Source organism: Tamandua tetradactyla, chromosome 20 (assembly GCF_023851605.1).
Source record: "Tamandua tetradactyla isolate mTamTet1 chromosome 20, mTamTet1.pri, whole genome shotgun sequence".
Lineage (NCBI taxonomy): Eukaryota > Metazoa > Chordata > Mammalia > Pilosa > Myrmecophagidae > Tamandua > Tamandua tetradactyla.
Window position 1 is genome coordinate 29450418 of NC_135346.1, and position 23361 is coordinate 29473778.

Genomic DNA, 23361 nt, shown 5'->3' on the forward strand with positions numbered 1-23361 from the left:
CTATGGACATTTAAGAAAGACTTAACTGGAGTAACAGAACAGAATGCATATTTACCCATCCCAATGTCAACAAACCAACAAAGTTTGGGATGTAGAAGTGGGGAGGTATGAAAAATGAAAGGATGGACATTTAATATCTCATCTATACAAAATGGAGCCAAGATATGTCCATTTGCTATGGTTAATTAAGTGAGCAATAAAGGTTTAAATGATCTGTTTGAAGTTGTAGAGGTGACCAGAAAAGAAACAGGATTTTATAGAACTATACTGAGAGGTCAAGAAGCAAGAAATAGCTGTGCAAGCTTATTGCATGGAGGAAAGGAGGTAATTTCCAGAATAAGCTGTGGTAGACACTAGTTTCCTCTAGGCAACTGTGTTGCAGCTTTCATGTCTGGTAGTCATATCTCCCCATTGCCACTTACTGGTGTTTTAGGGAAGCTAAGCCCACTAGAGTCCCCAGGAGAACCTCATTGGCTTAAATCCAGATGGCCGTTCCATTAAGTCTCATAATGATTGGTTCAAGCATAAGCAAGTTGCCTGATTTCTAGGGGAGTTTGGAAAGGAAATATTCTTGCTCTCCTGTGAGAGATTTCAGAAAGTATGCATCTGTCCTTCTCTGGTCAGTGGGGTATAAGGATGCTATAGCATGAAGTGCTACAGCTATCTCTACTGTCTTACATCGAGCCAGTCTAGGGATAAAAACAGCACACAAGGAGGTTGAAGTCAGGGAATCTCTGAGAACTGGAACCAAAGTCCTAGTGATATTGTAATCTTCTAGATCAAACTATACCTGAAGTCATAAAAAAACCTCAAACTGGTAGTATAAAGCTTTACATTCAAACCTTGAACTGTTTGGTGATATAAAGCAATACATTTTCTTTTTGCCTACCTAAAACTCTGCTTCTTCTTTTCTCATGGGTTGTAAAATCCCAATTTCTTTCAGGGGTTGCACTGCTTGCAAATAAATGGTGACTCTTCAGCCTCCCTTAGAGCAGCAGATGTGGTCTAAGGGAAAATCCACCTGAAGCACAGAGTGCAGACCACAAATAATGCAGTCCAGAGGAACACGGTAACTCACCTCCACATGTGGGCAGCTGGACCTGAGGCAGTCTGGTTTTGTTCCATCTTCTTCCATTCTCTATTCCGGGATGGGTCTGGATAAGTGGCGTGGAGGAAACAGAGGAGCATGCAAGAGGCAGCCCACAGTCAGGGCTACTGCCCTTCGCACACTCAGGTGATAACAAAGCCCAGCTTTGTGTGAGTTTTACAACTTCCAGTATCTTTCTGATACCAAAGGCAGATAGGGTCATAAAGTACCCTGAAGAGGGAAAATGAAAGAAGGTACAAGGTTGATGTCAATAGAGTCTCTCATGACTGCACCAGTAAATATAATAAATTCCCAAAATTAGAATATAAATTCAAAGAAACACCTTTGACATGAGTTGGATCATTAGCTTTCTAAAAACAAAGCACAGACGTCACCAACATGGAGACTTAAGACATCCTCTGGAAAAGTCTCCCCTCAGAAACAATAAAAGGAGAAATCCCACTTGCTTGGAACTCTGGAGGATAATAGTGACTGGGGAAGGACATTACAAATGCTGAATCAAAGAAAGACAAAGAAAAAGAAAATAAAAGCAACAGCACAACAAAGCAGGAGGTCTACAGCCAGACTGGCCAGTCCTGGTTCCTTTCCCTCACTGTGTCCCTCCCAGCTTATGAGTCACACAGCAGCAGCAGGAGGACTTGGGGACTTCCTGCTGTAGGTGCAGACAGGAGCCACTCCCAGCATATCCAGACACAGGGACCCAAGTCTAAAGAGACTCAGGGCTGAACCCAAGAGGCTGGTGAGCACATGCATAAAAAAAGGCCTCCAGGAAATAAAAGTGATCACTGCAGAACTTTTGGCAAGAGGTGCCCACAGCCAACCAGTCTTTGATTGCCGGATCACCTAAACGAAGTAAACAAGATGTTTTGAACGTTGACCCAGGGTACTCGAATGGGAAGTTACCAGAGACAGAAAAGCCTCACAGAAAAAAAAAAAGAGAGTGAGAAAGAGAAAACTGACTGCTATAGGGCAGGATAGTTCCAAGAAAAGAAAAGTTTAATGTAAAGGTGGGTGCCGAGTGACGGAGAGAAGTTAAACCATCACAGAAGCTGAGAAGAAATTTATGCACACAAACCGAACAGATCAGGATACCCAAAGAAGAAACAGAAGAAAGGAAGCTTTCTCCTGGAAGTTAAACAATTGCCCATAAATTGGCAAACTTAAAAGTTGTCCTTCTACCCAGGGCAAGAATCAGGTGTAAAAGAAACTGAGAAAATCAGACTACTCTAAAGGCCCAGTATGAGCTGGGCTAAATGCCCAAGAAGAGCCTTATCACCTAGCCAATCTACAATAAAACCCTAGGTGAGAGAGAGAAACTAACCTTCAGAGTTAACAAAGAAAAATAATCAGATGCCCAGACATCAGCGAACAATTAAAAGCCATACTAAGAAACAGAAATAAATGGCTCAGTCAAAGGAACAAATAAGAATTTCAGAGGAGATACAGATTTTGGAACAACTGATCAAAGAACTTCAGACAAATTTCCTAAATCAGTTCAAGGGGCTGAAGGAAAATATGGATAGAAATAAACTAAATATGGACATAAAGCTGAAGTATATTAAAAGGATAATGTATAAGCAAAAGAAAAATTAGAAAGTTTAAAAATAACCATAAAAAATTATGCAAAACACAATAATGGAAATTAAAAATACACTAGAGGCACACAACAGCAGATCTGAAAAGGTAAAAGGAGTCAGTGAACTAGAAGACAGTACAATCAAACTCATACAGTCAGAAGAACAGATAGAGCGTAGAAAAGAGTTGAGCAGTGCCTCAGGAACTTGAGTAACAGCATGAAGTTTACAAACAAAAGCATCGTGTAAGTCCCAAAGGGAGAAGAGAAGGGAAAAGGGTCAGAAAGAATATTTGAGAAAATTATGGCCCAAAATTTCCCAACTCTTAATAAAGACATAAATATATATGTCCAAGAAGTTCAACATACACCTGATAGGATAAACCCTAATAGACCTACTGTAAGATACATACTAATAAGAATGCCAAACGCCAAAGATAGAATTCTGAAAACAGCAACAGAAAAGCAATTCATCACATTCAAGGGATCCTCAATAATACTAAGTGCCAATTTCTCATCAGAAACCATGGAGGTGAGAAGGCAGTAGTATGTTGTATTTATGGTTCTGAAAGAAAAACTGCCAGGAAAGTGTTTATCCAGCAAAATTGTCCTTCAAAAATGAGAGAGAGTTTAAAATATTTCACAAACAGAAACTGATTTTTTCGACAAAAGACCTGCCCTACAAGAGTTCCTAAAGGAATTTATTCAATTGGACAGGAAAAGACAAGAGAGTGGCTTGGGAATTGTGGGAGAAAGTGAAGATCTTCAGTAAAAGTATCTAAAAAGGCAAATGCAAAACCTAATATTACTGTATCTCCAATGTATAATGCCACTTTTAAATCCCTACAAGAGTCATAATACAATTGAGCAAGAAAAAGCCATACTTCGTGATAATGGACTCTCAAAATATAAAGAAGCAATGTGGGGAAAAACAACACAAAGAGAGTAAACAGAGGGCTATGGGAGGAGATGATGTGTGAGCTACTGAAGCTAAGTTTTCAAGTTAGTAGATTAGAAATGTAGGTTGTGTAATACAAAACTACAAGGTAACCACAAGGAAAATATTTTAAAAGTATATAGAAACAGAAATGAGAAAGGGATGTCAGATACATAACCAAAGTTCAATTATACAGAAAAGGAGGTTGCAATAAAGGAAAAGAGATTTTAAAAAAAAAAGACATATAAAAGCAAAAGGGAAAAATGGGTGAAGTAAATATTAAAATTTGGGGGCATTAAAATTCCCAATCAAAAGACACAGGTTGGTAGAATGGATTTAAAAAGCATGATTTAACGGCATGTTGTTTACAAGATACTCACCTTAGACCCAAGGACACAAACAGGTCGAAAATGAAAGGATGGAAAAAAGAAATCATGCAAATAGTTACCAATAAAAGATGGGGTGGCTCTACTCATATCAGAAAATTAAGTCAAAAGCTGTTGTAAGAGACAGAGAACGGCACTGTATATTAATAAAACGGTCAATTCATCAAGAAGATATAACAATTACAAATATTTATGCACCTAACCACAATGTCCCAAAATATACAAGGCAAAAACTGGCTAAAGTGTGAAATAGACACCTCTAAAATAATAGTTGGAAACTTCAATAAACTACTCTTATCAATACATAGAACTACTTAGAAGATCAATTAGGAAACAGAGAACTTGAATTATTTTTATAATAAATGAACTAAACCTAACAGACATACACAGAACATTGCACCCCAAAATAGCAGAATGTACATTATTCTCAAATGCACATGGGACACTCTCCAGGGTAGACCACATGTTGGCACACAAAACAAGTCTCAATATATATAAAAAGATTGAAAGTACATGAAGCATCTTTTCTAGCCATAATGGAAGCATACTGGAAATGAATAACAGGTGTGGAATTGGAAAATCCACAAATATATGGAATTTAAAGAGCAGCTCTAGAAACAATCAATGTGTCAAAGAAGAAATCAAAAAGGAAATTGGTCAAAACCTTGAGATGAATGAAAATGAGAACAACATATAAAAAATTGTGGGACAAAGCTGTTCTAAGAGGGAAATTAATGGTCCTAAATGCTTACATTAAAAAAGAAGAAAAAGCTTAAATCAAAGACCTAACTACACACCCAGAGGAACCAAGAAAAGAAAAGCAAACTAATCTCAAAGCAAACAGAAGGAAAGATATTACAAAGATTAGAGCAGAAATAGTGAGCAAGAGAACTGAAAAAATAGATAGCATTAACAAAACCAAAAGTTGGTTCTTTGAAAAGATAAATGAAATTGACAAACTTTCAGTCTAGAGAAGAGATGTCAATATATTAAATCAGAAATGAGAGTAAGGTCATTACTGCTGAACCCACAGAAATGAAAAGGATCATTAGAGGATTCTGTGAACACCAGCATGCTAAAAAAAAAAAAAAATAGACAACCTAGATTGAACAAATTCTTAGAAACAAAGTACCTACACTGACTAAAGAAGAAATAGAAAATCTCAACAGACTATTAACTAGTAAAAAGATTGAATTGGTCATCAAAAACTCTCCTAACAAAGAAAAGTCCAGGGCCAGATGTTTTCACAGGTGAATTTCACCAAACATTCCAAGAAGAACTAATACCAATCCTGCTCAAACTCTAACAAAAAATTTGAAGCAGGAGAAACACTAACTCATTCTATGAGGCCAACATCACATTAATACCAAAGCCATTTAAAGATACCACAAGAATTACCTGCTGGAGATCTGAGTTCGGTTTCTGGACCATGCACACACACACACACACACACACACACACACACACACACACACACACCCCTCCAAAAAAAAAAATAAGATACTATAAGAAAAGAAAATTACAGACTGATACCTTTATGAATATAGATACAAAAATCCAAAACAAAATACCAGTTGAAAATTTTTTTAAAATTAAGCCCCATAATCAAATGGGATTTATATACATATGAATGAGTAGTTCAACATAAGAAAATCAATTAATATAATACACCACATTGACAGAACAGCAAGTAAAAACACATGATCATCTCAATTGATGCAGAAAAGTCATTTGACAAACTCTAGCTTCCTGTCTTGCCAAAAAAAACTTAGAAATGTAGGAATAGAAGGAAACCTTCTCAACATGATAAAGGGCACATATGAAAAAACCTACAGCTAATATCCTATTTAATGGTGAAAGACTGAAAGCTTTCCCATTAAGATCTGGACTAAGACAAGGATGCCAACTGTAACCACTGTTATTCAATATTTTACTGGAAGTTCTTGCCAGGACAATTAGGTAAGGAAAAGAAATAAAGGGCATCCAAATTCTAAAGGAAGAAATAAAACCTTCACTATTGCAGAGGACATGATCTTATATTTAGATAGTCCCCAAAAAATCTACAGCCAAACTACGAGAACTAATAATTGGATTCAGCAAAGTGGCAGGGTACAAGATCAACTTGGGAAAATCAGTAGCGTTTCTATACACTCATAATGAGCAATCTTAGGAAGAAATCAAGAAAAAAAATTGCATTACATTTGCAACTAAGAATCAACTACCTAGGAATAAATTTAACCACTGGTATAAATGACTTATACGTGGATAGCTACAAATCTTTGCTAAAAGAAGTCAAAGAAGACCTGAATAAATGGAAAGACATTCTATGCTTATGGATTGGAAGACCAAATATTGTTGAGATGTCAACTCTACCCAAAATTATTTAGATTCAATACAAATCCCAATCAAAATTCCAATATCTTACTTTGCAGAAATGCAAAAGCCAATTATCAAATTTACTTGGATGTATAAGGTGCCCTGAACAGTCAAAACCATCTTGCAAAAAAAAAATGAAGTGCGAGGACTCACACTTTCTGACTTTAAAACTTATTACAAAGCTATAGTGGCCAAAACAGCACGATACTGACACAAGGATAGATATACAGAACAATGGAACCAAATTGAGAGTTCAGAAATAGATGTTCACATTGATGATGAGTTGATTTTTGACGAGGCTGCCAAGTCTGCTCAATTGGGAAAGAATGGTCTCATCAACAAATGGTACTAAGAAAACTGGATATCCATATACAAAAGAGGACTCCTATCTCACACCATTTACAACATTAATTCAAAATAGATCAAAGATCCAAATATAAGAACCAAGACTACTATAAAACTCCTTAAAAAAACATAGAGAATCATCTTCAAGATCTTGTGTTAGGCAATGGTTTCTTAGACTTTACACCCAAAGCACAAGCAACAACAAAAAATAGACAAATGGAACCTCATCAAAATTAGAAACTTTTGTGCATCAAAGACTTTATCATGAAAGTGAAAAGACAATCTACTTGATGGGAGGAAAGATTTGGAAACCACATCATATTTGACAAGCCTTTAATATCCAGAATATAAAAAGAAGCTCAACAATAAAAAAAGGCAAACAAACTAATTTTAAAATGGGCAGATTACTTAGATGTTTCTCCAAATAGGATATACAAATGACTACAAAGTACATGAAAAAAAAAGCTCAACATCATTAGCAATTACAGAAATGCAAATCAAACCACAATGAGACCACAAATCACACTCACTATAGCAGCTACTATTAAGAAAAAGCAGAAAATGACAAGTATTGGAGAGGATATGGAGAAACAGGAAAACTCATTCATTGCTGGCAGAAATGTAAAATGGTGCAGCAACTGTGGAAGACAGTTTGGAGGTTCCTCAGAAATCCAAGTTTGGAATTATATATGATCTGGCAATCCCATTACTAGGTATATAAACCCAAAAGAATTGAAAGCGGGAATCAGACATATATTTGCACACTGATGATCATACAGCATTGTGTCTATCAACTGACAAACGGATAAACAAAATGTGGTATATACACGCAGTGAAATATTATTCAGTTGTTAAAAGGGATGAAGTTCTGACACATGAGACAACATGAATGAACCTTGAAGGCATCATGCTGATGAAATAAGCCAGACAAAAAAAGGATAAATATAGTATGATATCACTGATAGGAAATAATTAGAATAAGCAAACTCATACAGTCAGAATCTAGAACATAGGTTACTAGGAGGCAGAGAATGGAAAGTTAATGCTTAAATTGTCCAGAGTTTCTTCTTGGGTCAATTGTAAAGTTTTGATAATGGATGGTGGCGTTGGCAGCAAAACATTATGAACATAATTAGCATTAATTATAACATAATTAACAACACTGTGTTATATATCTGAATGTGTTTAGAAGAGGAAATTTTAGGTTGTATATGTTATTAGAATAAAAATTTTAAAAAGAAGAAACACAGGACTGTACAATACAAAGAGTGAACTCTTGTAAATGATGGCCTATAGTTAATATACTATTATAAAATGTTTTAATTAACTATAACAAATACACCACACAAATGCAAGGTATTGATAAGATGGTGGTATATAGGAAGTCTGTATTTCATGCATGTTTTTTTGTAAACCTACTACTTCCCTTATAATAAAAAAATGATGCACTCTTCAGAATTTAGCATCAAATCATTTCAGGAAAAGGTAAGAACACAAGTACTGAGCTCAGGTTTTAGCACCTAGTATTTTTAAACTATTAACAAACTTATTATAGGAATCTGATAAATTAACCTCACCAACTGTCATGGTTAGGGACAGGTGTCAACTTGGCCAAGTTGTGGTACCTGTTCATCTGATTGGGCAAGTGCTGGCCTGTCTGTTGCAATGAGGACATTTCATAGGATTAGGTCATGATCACGTCAGCTACATCCACAGCTGATTCCATTTGTAATCAGCCAAAGGGGAGTGTCTTCTGCAATTAGTGATGCTAAATCCAATCATGGGAAGCCTTTTAAGGAGGACTCAGAGGAGACAGGTGGTATTCCTGCTTTGGCTGGTGAGCCTCTCCTGTGGAGTTCATTCAGGCCATCCATTGGAGTCGTCGGCTTCGCAGCCTGCCCTGTGGATTTTGGACTCTGCATTCCTACGGTCACGTGAGACACTTTCATAAATTTTATATTTGCAAGTGTTCCCTGTTGATTCTGTTTCTCTAGAGAACCCTAACTAATACATCTTGGTACCGGGAGTGGTTCTTAAGGAACAGAATCTTAAAAATGGGTTTTTATGAATGGTTTTCTACTCTGACTCGGCTCAGAGACACTAAGGACTCTGATTCCCGTAATCAGAATGACACTCCCAATCCATGGACTGAGTTGGCAAAGGAGATAGTCAAAATATCATCATTCGAGTCTCCTAATGCTTCGCTTGTACGAAGCCAGACTCTGGGGGATAATGTTTTTGACACCTTTACAGAGTTTTGTAGAAATGAGAGTTATAGAGATGTTGGTTGGTTGTTGTTAGATACACTGTCTACATTAAAGGGTGAAAGGGATGGGCTTAAGGCTTCAAACAAGAAGCTTAAGTGCCGTCTGAAAGATGTAGAGGTTTCTATGAGTATCCTGAAGGAAAATTTTATTTCCTGTAGCCGTAGACTTGAGATCTCTGAAAATCAGACTCAGAATCTTATTGTTAGAGTAGCAACTTTACAACGTAAACTGAAATCTCAGTCTTGCATGGTGTCTGCCGTTAAAGTGAGGGCATTGATTGGAAAGGAGTGGGACCCTGAAAAATGGGATGGTGACATATGGATTGATAATGATGTTGGGGGTGAGGTTGAAACCCTAGACCATGCTGAGCCTTCTTTAGATAACCCTGTAATAGTCTGCCCTGAGGACATAGCCGCCCCACCTCCAGCCTGCCTTGAGGAATTGGCCACCCAACCTCCTCCTGAAGGGATTAGCCCTAGAGTTATTAATCCTGTTTCACCAGATGAAACTGCAAATGAAAGCCCTGAAGCAAATGGCTTGGAAGATATTTCTAATTCTTTTCATGACCCACCCCCACCACCCCTCATTTCTTCTAGACCTATAACTAGACTAAAGTCCCAACAGGCCCCTAAAGGTGAGGTACAAAGTATCACACATGAGGAGGTACGTTATACTCCAAAAGAACTGTGTGAGTTTTCCAATTTATATAGACAGAAATCAGGGGAATATGTGTGGCAATGGATTTTAAGAGTGTGGGATAATGGTGGGAGGAATATAAGGCTGGATCAGGCTGAATTTATTGATATGGGCCCACTAAGCAGAGATTCTGCATTCAATGTTATAGCTAGAGCAGTTAGAAAAGGTGTTAACAGCTTGTTTGGGTGGTTGGTTGAAACATGGATCAAAAGGTGGCCAACATTACCTGAGGTTGAAATGCCAGAACTGCCCTGGTATAATGTAGATGAGGGGATCCAGAGGCTTAGAGAGATTGGGATGTTAGAGTGGATTTATCATGCAAAGCCTGCTCTTACACCCCAGGAATGTCCAGAGGATGCACCTTTTACCAGAACAGTGAGAAATAAATTTGTGAGACTAGCACCATCATCCCTCAAGAGCTCTGTGGTTGCACTTCTCTGTAGGTCAGATATTACTGTAGGAACTGCTGTCACTGAGCTGGAATCCTTAAACACAATGGGGATGACAGGATCCCGAGTTGGCAGAAGCCAGGTGGCAGCACTTAATCACCAAAGACAGGGTAGACGTGGGTATTATAATAGACAACAAACTCAAAGGAGGCATCAAAATTATATGACACGCAGAGATTTGTGGCATTGGCTAGTAAATCATGGGGTGCCTAGAAATACAATAGAAGGGCAATCTACAAAATTCTTGTTGGAGCTGTATAAACAAAAGAGTTCTAGGTCAAGGGAACAGAAGTCTAACCTGAATTACAAAAACACAGAGTCACGGCCCCTTAACCAATTTCCAGACTTGAAACAGTTTACAGACCCTGAGCCCCTTGAATGAAGGGGAGGCCAGGTCCCTATGGGGGAGAAACCTGTTACACTGCCACAAATTTATACTGTTGACATTCCTCTAAGTCTTCCCCAAGGAGACCGACGGCCTTTTACCAGGGTAACTGTGCATTGGGGAAAAGGAAATGATCAGATATTTCGGGGATTATTAGACACTGGTTCAGAAGTGACATTAATTCCAGGGGACCCAAAACGTCACTCTGGACCACCAGTCAGAGTGGGGGCTTATGGAGGCCAGGTGATCAATGGAGTTTTAGCTCAGGTCCGTCTCACAGTGGGTCCAGTGGGCCCCCGGACCCATCCTGTAGTTATTTCCCCAGTTCCAGAATGTATAATTGGCATAGACATACTGAGCAACTGGCAGAATCCCCACGTTGGTTCTCTAACTCGTGCAGTGAGGGCTATTATGGTGGGAAAGGCCAAGTGGAAGCCACTAGAACTGCCCCTACCAAGCAAAATAGTAAATCAAAAGCAATACCGTATTCCTGGAGGGATTGCAGAGATTACTGCCACTCTTAAGGACTTGAAAGATGCAGGGGTGGTGATTCCCACCACATCCCCTTTCAACTCTCCTATTTGACCTGTGCAGAAAACAGATGGGTCTTGGAGAATGACAGTGGATTATTGTAAACTCAACCAGGTGGTAACTCCAATTGCAGCTGCTGTTCCAGATGTAGTATCATTGCTTGAGCAAATCAATATATCCCCTGGTACCTGGTATGCAGCTATTGATCTGGCAAATGCTTTTTTCTCAATAGCTATTAGTAAGGACCACCAGAAGCAGTTTGCTTTCAACTGGCAAGGTCAGCAATATACTTTCACTGTCCTACCTCAGGGGTATATCAACTCTCCAGCCGTATGTCACAATCTTGTTCGCAGAGACCTTGATCGTTTCTCCCTCCCACAAGACATCACACTGGTCCATTATATTGATGATATCATGTTGATTGGACCTAGTGAGCAAGAAGTAGCAACTACTCTAGATTTACTGGTAAGGCATTTGCGTGTCAGAGGATGGGAGATAAATCCAACAAAAATACAGGGGCCTTCCACCTCAGTAAAATTTTTAGGTGTCCAGTGGTGTGGGGCATGTCGAGATATCCCTTCTAAGGTGAAGGATAAATTGCTGCATCTGGCCCCTCCCACATCCAAAAAAGAGGCACAACGCCTAGTTGGCCTTTTTGGATTTTGGCGACAACATATTCCTCATTTGGGTGTGCTACTCCGGCCCATTTATCGAGTGACCAGAAAAGCTGCTAATTTTGAGTGGGGACCTGAACAGGAGGAGGCTCTGCGACAGGTCCAGGCTGCTGTGCAAGCTGCTCTGCCACTTGGGCCATATGATCCAGCAGATCCAATGGTGCTGGAAGTGTCAGTGGCAAATAGAGATGCTGTCTGGAGCCTTTGGCAGGCCCCTATAGGAGAATCACAACGCAGACCCTTAGGATTTTGGAGCAAAGCCTTACCATCTGCTGCAGATAACTACTCTCCTTTTGAGAAACAGCTTTTGGCCTGCTACTGGGCCTTAGTAGAGACTGAACGCTTAACCATGGGCCACCAAGTTACCATGAGACCTGAGTTGCCTATCATGAGTTGGGTGTTGTCTGACCCACCAAGCCATAAAGTTGGGCGTGCACAGCAGCACTCTATTGTAAAGTGGAAATGGTATATACGAGATAGAGCCAGAGCAGGTCCTGAAGGCACAAGTAAGTTACATGAAGAAGTGGCACAGATGCCCATGGTTTCCACTCCTGCTGCCACATTACCTTCTCTTTCCCAGACCAGAGCTATGGCCTCTTGGGGTGTTCCTTACAGTGAATTGACTGAGGAAGAGAAAACTCGGGCCTGGTTTACAGATGGTTCAGCACGATATGCAGGTACCACCCGAAAGTGGACAGCTGTAGCATTACAACCCCTTTCTGGGGTGTCCTTGAAGGACAGTGGTGAGGGGAAATCCTCCCAGTGGGCAGAACTTCGAGCAGTGCACCTGGTTGTTCATTTTGCTTGGAAGGAAAACTGGCCAGAGGTGCGTTTGTATACTGACTCATGGGCTGTTGCTAATGGTTTGGCTGGATGGTCAGGGATTGGAAAGACCATAATTGGAAAATTGGTGACAAAGAGGTCTGGGGAAGAAGTATGTGGATAGACCTTTCTGAGTGGGCTAAAAACATGAAGATATTTGTGTCCCATGTGAATGCACACCAGAGGGTGACTTCAGCAGAGGAAGATTTTAATAATCAAGTGGATAAGATGACCCGTTCTATGGATACCAGTCAGCCTCTTTCCTCAGCAACTCCTGTTATTGCCCAATGGGCTCATGAACAAAGTGGTCATGGTGGTAGGGATGGAGGTTATGCATGGGCTCAGCAACATGGGCTTCCACTCACCAAGGCTGACCTGGCTACAGCCACTGCTGAGTGCCCAATCTGCCAGCAGCAGAGACCCACACTCAGCCCCCGATATGGCACCATTCCCCGAGGTGACCAGCCAGCTACATGGTGGCAGGTTGATTACATTGGACCACTCCCTTCATGGAAGGGGCAGCGATTTGTTCTAACTGGAATAGAAACATACTCTGGATATGGGTTTGCTTTCCCTGCACGCAATGCTTCTGCCAAAACTACTATCCGTGGGCTTACAGAATGCCTTATCCATCGTCATGGTATTCCACATAGCATTGCTTCAGATCAAGGAACACACTTCACAGCAAATGAAGTGCGAGAATGGGCACATGCTCATGGAATTCTCTGGTCTTACCATGTTCCCCATCATCCAGAAGCAGCTGGATTGATAGAACGGTGGAATGGCCTTTTGAAAACTCAATTACGGTGCCAACTAGGTGGCAAAAACTTGAAAGGCTGGGGTAATGTTCTCCAGGAAGCTGTGTATGCTCTGAATCAGCGTCCGCTGTATGGTGCTGTTTCTCCCATAGCCAGGATCCATGGGTCCAGGAACCAAGGGGTGGAAATGGGTGTGGTGCCACTCACTATTACTCCTAGTGATCCACTAGGAAAATTTTTGCTTCCTGTCCCTGCTACCCTGAGTTCTGCTGGTCTACAGGTTTTAGTTCCAAAACAGGGTGTGCTTTCTCCAGGAGAAACAACAGTGATACCACTGAACTGGAAGTTAAGTTTGCCACCTGGCCACTTTGGGCTACTTACGCCTCTGGATCAACACACCAAGAAGGGGATTACATTATTGTCTGGGGTAATTGACCCTGACTATCAGAAGGAAGTAGGACTGCAACTACATAATGGAGGTAAAGAAGAGTTTTCTTGGAATATAGGAGATCCCCTGGGGCGTCTATTAGTACTACCATGCCCTGTGATTAAAATCAATGGAAAACTGCAACAACACAATCCAGGCAGGACCACTAATGGCTCTGAGACTTCAGGAATGAAGGTTTGGGTCACCCCACCAGGCAAAGAACCACGGCCAGCTGAAGTGCTTGCTGAGGGGAAAGGGAACATGGAATGGGTAGTGGAAGAAGGTAGTGATAAATATGAACTTCGACCATGTGATCAGTTACAGAAACGAGGACTGTAATGCTGTTTTGTTTGTGTTATACTATTTAAGTTGTAAGATATCAAGTTTAAGAATGAATGTTGCCCAAGGATTTGCACCCTATTCTGGAGAGATTTAATGTGTTTCCAGTTATATGCTGGACAGTTGAGTATTGTCAGGTAAAAGAAAAAATGTGTGCTTATTTGTTTTCATTTGGAAATTAAGTATGGTCTAAGGTGATATATATATATATATATATATATATATATACCAAGTTGACAAGGGGTGGACTGTCATGGTTAGGGACAGGTGTCAACTTGGCCAAGTTGTGGTACCTGTTCATCTGATTGGGCAAGTGCTGGCCTGTCTGTTGCAATGAGGACATTTCATAGGATTAGGTCATGATCACGTCAGCTACATCCACAGCTGATTCCATTTGTAATCAGCCAAAGGGGAGTGTCTTCTGCAATTAGTGATGCTAAATCCAATCATGGGAAGCCTTTTAAGGAGGACTCAGAGGAGACAGGTGGCATTCCTGCTTTGGCTGGTGAGCCTCTCCTGTGGAGTTCATCCAGGCCATCCATTGGAGTCGTCGGCTTCGCAGCCTACCCTGTGGATTTTGGACTCTGCATTCCTACGGTCACGTGAGACACTTTCATAAATTTTATATTTGCAAGTGTTCCCTGTTGATTCTGTTTCTCTAGAGAACCCTAACTAATACACCAACCAATATTAAATTAAAAATTATAATCATGAATATACATAATAAAGTATTAATATCATATGAAGTTGTCCAGATTTATTCAGTGCATACTAACTACCACCTACTGTGTGCTAGGTAATGTGCCAGGAACTGTGAATACAAGAGTAAACCTGACATTGACCTTACCCTCAATCATGGACAGTCTAATAACAAACACAAATAATAGTTTAATAAAATATTTGATCCCTAAATTTAAAAAAAAAAGGGATGGACTACGGTGGTTCAGCAGGCAGCGGTCTCACCTGCCATGCTGGAGACCCGGGTTCGATTCCCAGTGCCTGCCCATGCAAAATAAATAAATAAATAAAACCAATAGATTTGTTATTTCTTATTAGTAAAATATTTTCTGTTAAAAAATAATGACCTTAGAAACAGAACAAAATCAAACAAGAAGCTTAGTATTTAGCTGGTGAATAAACTAAACTGGAAATTTGATGACCCTTCTCTCATCCTTATTTTATAGCCAAAAAAAAAAAAAAAGAATGAAATAGATTGACAAGATCAATGGTTTTTAAATTTTTGGACAGCTATTTAATGGAATTACCAGGATGGACAGGATTCCAGTATAAGATTCACACTAATTCATCAACAGATTAATTATTTTGCCTGCATTTGTCCCACGCAGTTTAAGACAAAGATGTCTTAAAAGGTAAAAAGCAACGTTTGGCCATTCCAGCCCCTGACAATTTTCCACTCAAATCCCCACAATATCTATGTCATGACTTCTCCAAAACTCAAACTTATTTCCATCCTCCCATACTGCCTTCTGCAGAAGGACTAATCAAATCAAGGGGCTATGGAAACTTTTTCAACATTACTTTTCCTCTACTCTCTTCCTCCTCCCCCTTCTTCTAATAATACAATAGTAATAATAATAGTGAAAAGAAAATGACAACTCTTCATCTTGCCCCTCAGAGATAACACCCGTGCTTTTCTGGGGCTTTTACTTTTTTTTTTTTAAAAGAATGAACCCTTTAAAATTCCCAAGCAGCTTAAGGACAGTTATAGGCTCTTAATTAACCTGTGACTCGCCAGCACCTAGGACAGCATCTGGTGCACAGACAAGACTTGATTGCTAGTCTAAGAATGAGTTAATGAACTCATGAGGTCATCAAAGCCCCTCGAAGACAAATATTTCACATCCTGCTATTACGAAAACACCCAGCTTGAGAGTCCCTGTGCATGATGGACCCATAAGAAACCAATATTCTAAAGCTATTTCTTTCATGTGCTTACCAAAAATATAAAGAGAAATACAACAATTTAAATAGCATGGGCAAGTCTGCTCTCTGTTCCATTCAGTGACTATATGCCCTACTATAAGTATGAGATGGAAGGAATAAATTTCATTTCCCTATTTGCTCTCAGTTTTCTTGTTCATTTCAGTAAATAAGAAACTCACTGTTCTAACAGTTATTTTCATGTTGAGACAGATACATTTTTCATATAACGTCTCCTATAAACAAACAAGCAACATCATCTGACCCTCAATTAGAAAAGCAACAATCTATTCTAATCTGGAGAATAAATAGGCTGAGTTGTATTTATTCTGAGATATTATGATGGTTTCCAATGTTGTCCTTTTAGAAGAACCTATTGATTTTCTTACTCTCATATTTAACCCTATGTTATTTTTGCCTCTCAAACTAACTTTAGAGACCAAGTCTAAGATGCATCTGCACTGTAAATCTCTGCAGAGCTGGGGAAGAGTGACTTGCTGAGTGTAAGTGTGTGTGAGCATATGAGTATGTGCGTGGGGGTTGATTTGATGGGAACGACTATATTTGAGCAGAATGGAAACTCATCTTACATCATCGAATTTCACATTTTGCCACTTTCCTCGACCATTGGTAGTTTAGAAAATATGTTTTGCAGCAATTGCAGACATCCTTGCTCCAGGAGAATTACTTTTTCTTTGAATTGGGCAAAAAGTTCATTCCCAACAGAAAAAGGATATTAGAATAAGGGGTAAGAAGAGTTGAGAAATAAGTCCATGGTACAGTGGCTACCCGAGTAAGGTGGATTCAGAGAGACAGAACCATGGTGATAAACACGTGGAGAGAACCTGCGCATGCCATTATTCATGGGACTAGAAGCCATGCAGACTACCCAAGTTGCTATGTAACACTGGGCAAAGTGTTCCCTCTCTATAGTATTCATTTTTAAAATGGACATATTCACGATCCCTAACCCATAGATTGCAATAAAGATTAACTGAGGTAACTCGTGTAAAATGATTAGCACATTATCAGGCACACAAACTCACTCAGTAAACATTGGTATTATCATCACTTCTTCTTTCATAAAAGAAGGGGCGGGCAGATAGTGCAAGGGTGCTTCAGTGGTAGAATTCTCGCCTGCCATATGGGAGACCCGGGTTCGATTCCTAGCCTGAGTACTCCCCCCACAACAACAAAAAAATTCAGCAAATGGTGCTGCAATAATGGGATACTCATATGGAGAAAGAATGAAATGTGATCCCCACTACACAGCATACAAAAAAAAAAAAAGAAGGGGTAGGATTAGGTAGTCCCTCCCAGTTTTGATATTTAAGCATAGCCTGACTAATAGAAATATGCAAGTCATATGTGTAATTTTAAATTTTCTCATAGCCACATTTTAAAAAGTAAAAAGCAGATGAAATTAATTTTAATATATTTTATTTAATACTATACAGACAAAAGATGATCATTTCAGTATGTAATCAATACAAAAAATCGTTCAAATGTTGCAATTTTTTCCTCTACCAAATCTTTGAGGTAAAATATGTATTACACTTACAGCACATCTTAGTTTGGACTAGCTGCCCTTCAAGTGCCCAATGGCCACATGTGGCTAGTGGCTACCATGTTGAACAGCATAGTTCTAGAATAACAATGAGTTTAGTTTTAAACTTACTCAATTGCTTTGGCTGAAGAACATCCGAAAAACAGTGTCACAAAAGCACTTGCAAGATAAGCATTGAAGTCTTGGATGAGAGATGGGGGCTAGAAATGGAGATGTAATTACATTATCAATATCATTAAACCATGACCACCATCAAGTCTGAAATCCTTCCTTTGGGCCATCTTTGGGTTAAGGCATTATTTCCACAAAGGAATTCCAAGAAAATACATCCCCTTTAAAGGATGGTTGCTACCAACGTTTGGTTTTCACTATAGGTCAATGAGAGAGCAAGAGAAATTACATTATGCTTGCGTTCTCAACTAAAGCCCAGTTACTAATGATTGTGGTTCTGTTAATAACTCTAGTTATAAGGTAATGAGCTAGAGGAATTGTAATGGTCATTAAAATAATGAGGAATGTAAGGATAAATTTATGCTACTGGTTCGACTGGAAAGACATTTAAAATGAATTTTGTGACTCCAAAGAAGCAAAGCCTGAGGTGGATGGTTGGAGTGTCGGAGGTGCATCTGGCCTGTTAAGAAAAGATTGGCTTAGCTGTTAATCTAAGAATCCCAAAATTCCCTCAGTAGACTTGCCATGGAGGAAAGGAAAGAACAATAGATAGAATCCCTTAGAATTGCAGGGCAAGAATCGATAAGATATTGAAACTCTCACAGGTGACAATTTGGTTGGATAGGAGAGAACCCATAGAAATTACATTATTTTCAAGCTGTACACTGCAATTCTTCTTGCATCCATATCTGACTCATAGACTGAGTGGATGTAGGACTGTATCTGTGAGAATGATGATATAATACAGTTACATCTTTGAATCATTTTACGTTATCTTTTGATGAGTATTATGAACTCAGATTTAAATTGCATCACACTTGGGCTTGGATGTCGGCTGTCCTGTGCAATTTGGAGCCTAACCTCTCTAAACCTCCACTTATCTGAGAAATGGAAACATTATTCTTGGGAGTTTTGTAAGTTTTAAGTGAGTTGAGGTATACAAACTGCTAGGCTCAGTGCCAGACACCTCATTATTATCACTTGTTTCAACTCTCTTTCTCTGCAGATTTAACTTTGCAAAAGGCAACAGTCTTTAATTTAGCAGATCATAAACAAGACTAAGCATTTGGAGGATTCCATACATTTTGCTCCACATGTTATTATGCACTTAATTATTTGGGGTAGTTACGCGAAAAATCAATAAAAATCCAATAAGGAAGGCAACTTTAAAAAGTATTGTTACCATGCTTCAAACATTAATATAGATGGGAAAATTTTATTCTTCCTTCATAATGAGAATCTTTAGGGTAGCATTGGGGACCAACTGTGACACAATAGAATCTTCTGGGAAAAGGAATTAATAGAAGGAAATAAAGTCCAGGGACTTATTCAAGAGAGATTAGTTATTAAAATATAAAAATACTGCCTTACTTATCAGATAGTTCCTGGCTCTGAGAGGCTGCTCAGCCTCCCCTCACTGGATCTCAGATTCATAATCTAGGAAATGAAGGGATTGTACTAAGATCCCTGATTTCCTCTGCTTCTTAAATTTTAGGATTCTATGTCTATATAGAATCAGGTTCAAATGATTCTATTTGCATATGTGGCAAAATTAAAATTATAAATTTTTGAGGGGGCCGCTCCTACCCTGGAAGAAGGGGTATCCCTACAATTCTTAGGATTGTAAAATGCAGGCTCGAGAAGAAATAGGTGAGGGAAACACAAAGGGGTGAGGATTTGGGGAGATATTGAGAAGGCAGAGAAACTGGAAGGGAGCTCCTGCTGTTTGAGAGATTGGTGAACAAAAGCAAGAAAAGAGAGAGTTTTTAGTTGTTCCTGAAGATTTTGTTTCCTCTTCACATTGTTGAGACTATTTGCAAAGGATATGAGTTATTTTGAAATTACTTCAAAATGAGTTATTTTGAAATTTGAAATTTCATCAAAAGAGTGTGCTCTTTTGATGAAAACACTCTTCCTAAACCAATCAGGTGACATTATCAGTGTTCTCACACGTGATGGTTAATTTTATGTGTCAACTTGGCAAGGCTAATGGAGCCCAGGTATTTGGTCAAGCACGAACCTAGATGTTCTTGTAAAGAAACTTTGGAAAATGGATCAACATCTATAATTGGTTAACTTTAGGTAAAGAAGATTGTCCTTGATAATGTGGGTGTGCAGTTGCATGCCTTCAGAGCAAAAAATGAGGTTTCCTGGAGAAGAAGAAATTCTGCCTCAAGACTGCAACTTCAATTCCTGCCAAGTTTTCAGCCTGCCTGCCTGCCCCACAGATTCCGGACTTGTCAGACCCCACAACCACATGAGTCAATTTCTTAAAATAAACCTCTAATGTAGAGAGATAGGGATGGATAAATATAGATATAGATATATCCTATTGGCTCTGCTTCTCTGAAAACCCTGACTGATGCACCATACTTTGCAGAGATTCCATTCAGTCACACAGTGGAGTTTACACTCTGTAGGATTGTTATACCTCTTCCCTGCCCACCCCCCAACCCAACCTAAGGTAATAATTTACATGGGATTATTGAATGTAATCAGAGGTGTCTATTTGACACCTTTTACCTGGGAAAATCCAAGATGACAGATTTTTAAGAATTTCTTTTCTTAATAGACCTAGAAAGTTTCTTTACCTGTACCTATAACCTACACACACAGGTATAGCAAAGGATAGACTCTGTTTTTCACTTTTCTAAGACTTAACTCCTCTCCCATTCTTTTCCTTTTGTGTCCTAACTCTTCCTCACGGTTTTGAATTGAAACAGGAAAATAATTGATCAGAGATTTCTTCCCACTTTCTTTTCCTTTTCTAGCCTGGCTAACTCGAGGCCAATTTTCAAGCACAGTTTAGGCATTATCTCCACAAAAAGCTTACTTGATCTCTGTCTTTGCCCTCATAACACCTTGTGTTGAACCCATCATAGTTCTCATGAAACTGTGTTGAAATGACCCATTGCAATGGCCACCTCCCCTCAGAGTAAGTGCTACCTCTCACTCACCTCCTTTCCCACAACGTCCGGCACAGCAGCGAGCACAGAGCAGGCCCCCATCACGCGTTTATTATACAGAACCACCTGATGAACAGCTCATTTTTATGTAGTTCTTAGATGCCCTTATGGTCCATTTTCCTTAACTGAAGCCCAGAGGGGTGGGGAAAATAGGGAAAGTCCCTTTCTAGGTTCCCATGGGAACAGAAACAAGTGCAGCAACCACTAGAGAAGAAATGAATACACTAAAAATATCATTTTTCAAAGTAAGAGAATATCACCACTTTACTCACATTTACCTACTGTCCTTTCTCTCATTTGGAGGATGCTTTAAACAGCTTATTAAATCATGGCTCTTAGTTACTCACAAAGCTTACTCTCCCAGGGCCTGCATCTGTCTATGATCCCCTTCCTTTCTTCATTTATTCATGCCGAAGCCGAGAACAGTGTGCCAAACCTCAGAGTGGGCTCACTAGCATGGCATGTGAAGAGAGCCAGAGGAGCCCCTGCCCTCGTGGAGATCATAGTCTAGCAGTAGAAGCAGACCCTTGCAGAAGCAAGCAAACCAATCAGTGCATTCTTACAAATTGCACCAGTGACATGCAGGAGATGAGCAAGATGCTATGATGGGAACTATGAGAGAGGTCACTGGGATGGGCTTCTCTCAGGGAAGGACACTTATGCTAAGACCTAGAGGAAAAGGAGAGACGGTGGGAGAACTGTTCGGAGAGAAAGAAATTGTAGGTGCAGAGCGCCTAAGGCAGAGAGAGGCGCAGTATTTGAGGAATGGAAAGAAGGCCTATATGACCATTATAGAGTTAAACAGAGGGAGATTGACTACTTATGGTACAGAGGCGTTTAGACTTTCCTCAAAGTGCAATGGGAAGCCACTGAAGTGTTTAAGCAGGGTGTGAGTGATATGATATACATTTGCAAAGATCACTGTCATTGCCGCATGGAGAACAGATTTGAGGGGGTGAATTTTTTTGAACAATGTGAATGCCAGGTATGAGATTTTCAAGAAGTTAAAGCGAGAGCTGATAGTGGTTTAGATAAGAATAGTGGGAGTAGAGATGGGCAGAGTAGCTGCGCTTTAAAAATATTTTGAAAGTAGAAATGCCAGGAGTCATCTGATTTCTCTGCTAAAAACCTTTTGATGGCATCTCCTGTCATTCAGAGCGTAAGGCACAGGCCCTGCAGTCTCCCTGTCCCTCACCTCTCTGCCCTCCCTCACTGCGCTCCCACAGTCACTCTTTTCCGCCCGCACTCATATCTTTGTTGCTCCTTGAACACACAAGCTACGCTCTCGGCTAAGAGTCTTTGATCTTCTGTTCCCTCTGCCTGGACTGTCTCCAGGAAAGCTAGAGATCCTCATGGTTCACCCCCTCGACTCTTCTAATCTTCCAACAAATGTATCTCAACAAGTTCCTCCACGACCATGTTCTTTAAAATGACATGTCCCCAGCCCAGCAGCCCCCATAATCCTTCCTGCATTACTATTCTTCTTAGGGCATTTTAACATGTTGTGTCATTTAGGTTTTTTTATTTTGGTTATTGTCTGAGTTCTTATAAGAAAATGAGGGAGCTTCGTGATAGCCCAAGAATGTGGGACAGAGCTTGAGACAAGGGAGGCTCAACAAGTTTTGATGAATGAGTGTAGAGAGTCAGGGAAGGAATGAAAGCCGAAGCCATGTCAAAGGTATGAACAATTATGTTATGCTTTGTCATGGGATGGGAAATACTTGCGGAGAAATAATTTTGACAAGATGAGAAATCAAGAATGTGGTTTTGGACACAGTGACTTTGAGGAACCTGCGAGAGACCTAGGTAGAAGAGCTAAAGAGATGGTTCAATTCGTGGACCTACCACTTTCTGAAGCAACCTCCACCATGCTCCATGGGGAGCCCTATACCCTATCTTCTTCCCTTGTTCCCTAAGAATACTTCCTGCATTTCTTTACAGTTTAGTCATTACCAACCACTCATCATCTGGCTTCTGAATCCCCTGGAAACAAAAGCAGTGACTTTACACAAAATAAAAGCCTTTTATTCATTTCTCTCAACCCGTCTTTCCACACTACTCACCTACTTGTAATTATCTGAATCATCTCCTGGGCTAACAAATCCAGGCCAAACACATGCTCCTCTCCACATCTTGCTCAGGCCTTTCCTTCCTAAATAGACACATCTCATTCCTCTACATTTTCTTTTATAATTAAACATGAGATTTAAGCTGCAGAGACATGGGGCAAAACAGCAGCTTTCCTTTGGACTAATGAGGCTGCTTGAATGTCTTTGGTGAATAAAATAAGCACCAGCATTTTGTGGCAGAGACATGAACTAATAAAAATACATTCTTAATTGTTCCCTTAACACTTTCATCCTGATCCTAAAGCATCCTGCTCCATGCTGGCCTGTTGGAACTATTTTACTCTTCTGTTTGAATGACATAGAGTTGAGAGGATTAAATGGGGTAATATATGCAAAACAATTAGGACAGTGCCCGACATCTAACAGATGTTCGATAAATATTAACTGTCCAGAACTGTAAAAGCCTTCTCCTCCTGCCTCTCATTTGTTTAGACCTCAATCACCCAGAAGGCTCCCAAAGGCTGCTCAAAATCAGAGTGAAAGCTTCCCTTTGCTGAAAGAGTTTCATTGTCAC

The 23361-nt window shown here is 39.8% G+C and overlaps 1 protein-coding gene across 2 annotated transcripts in view; it reads right to left on the bottom strand.

The window, feature by feature from the left end:
- Positions 1-1220, bottom strand: part of HTR4 (5-hydroxytryptamine receptor 4) — a 182776-nt gene extending 181556 nt beyond the window's left edge. For both annotated transcript variants that reach the window (XM_077138070.1, XM_077138072.1), the window contains exon 1: positions 1079-1220. The gene's annotated coding sequence lies outside the window, so the exon portion shown is untranslated. The remainder of the gene's footprint in view (positions 1-1078) is intronic.
- Between the last annotated feature and the right edge of the window lie 22141 nt (positions 1221-23361).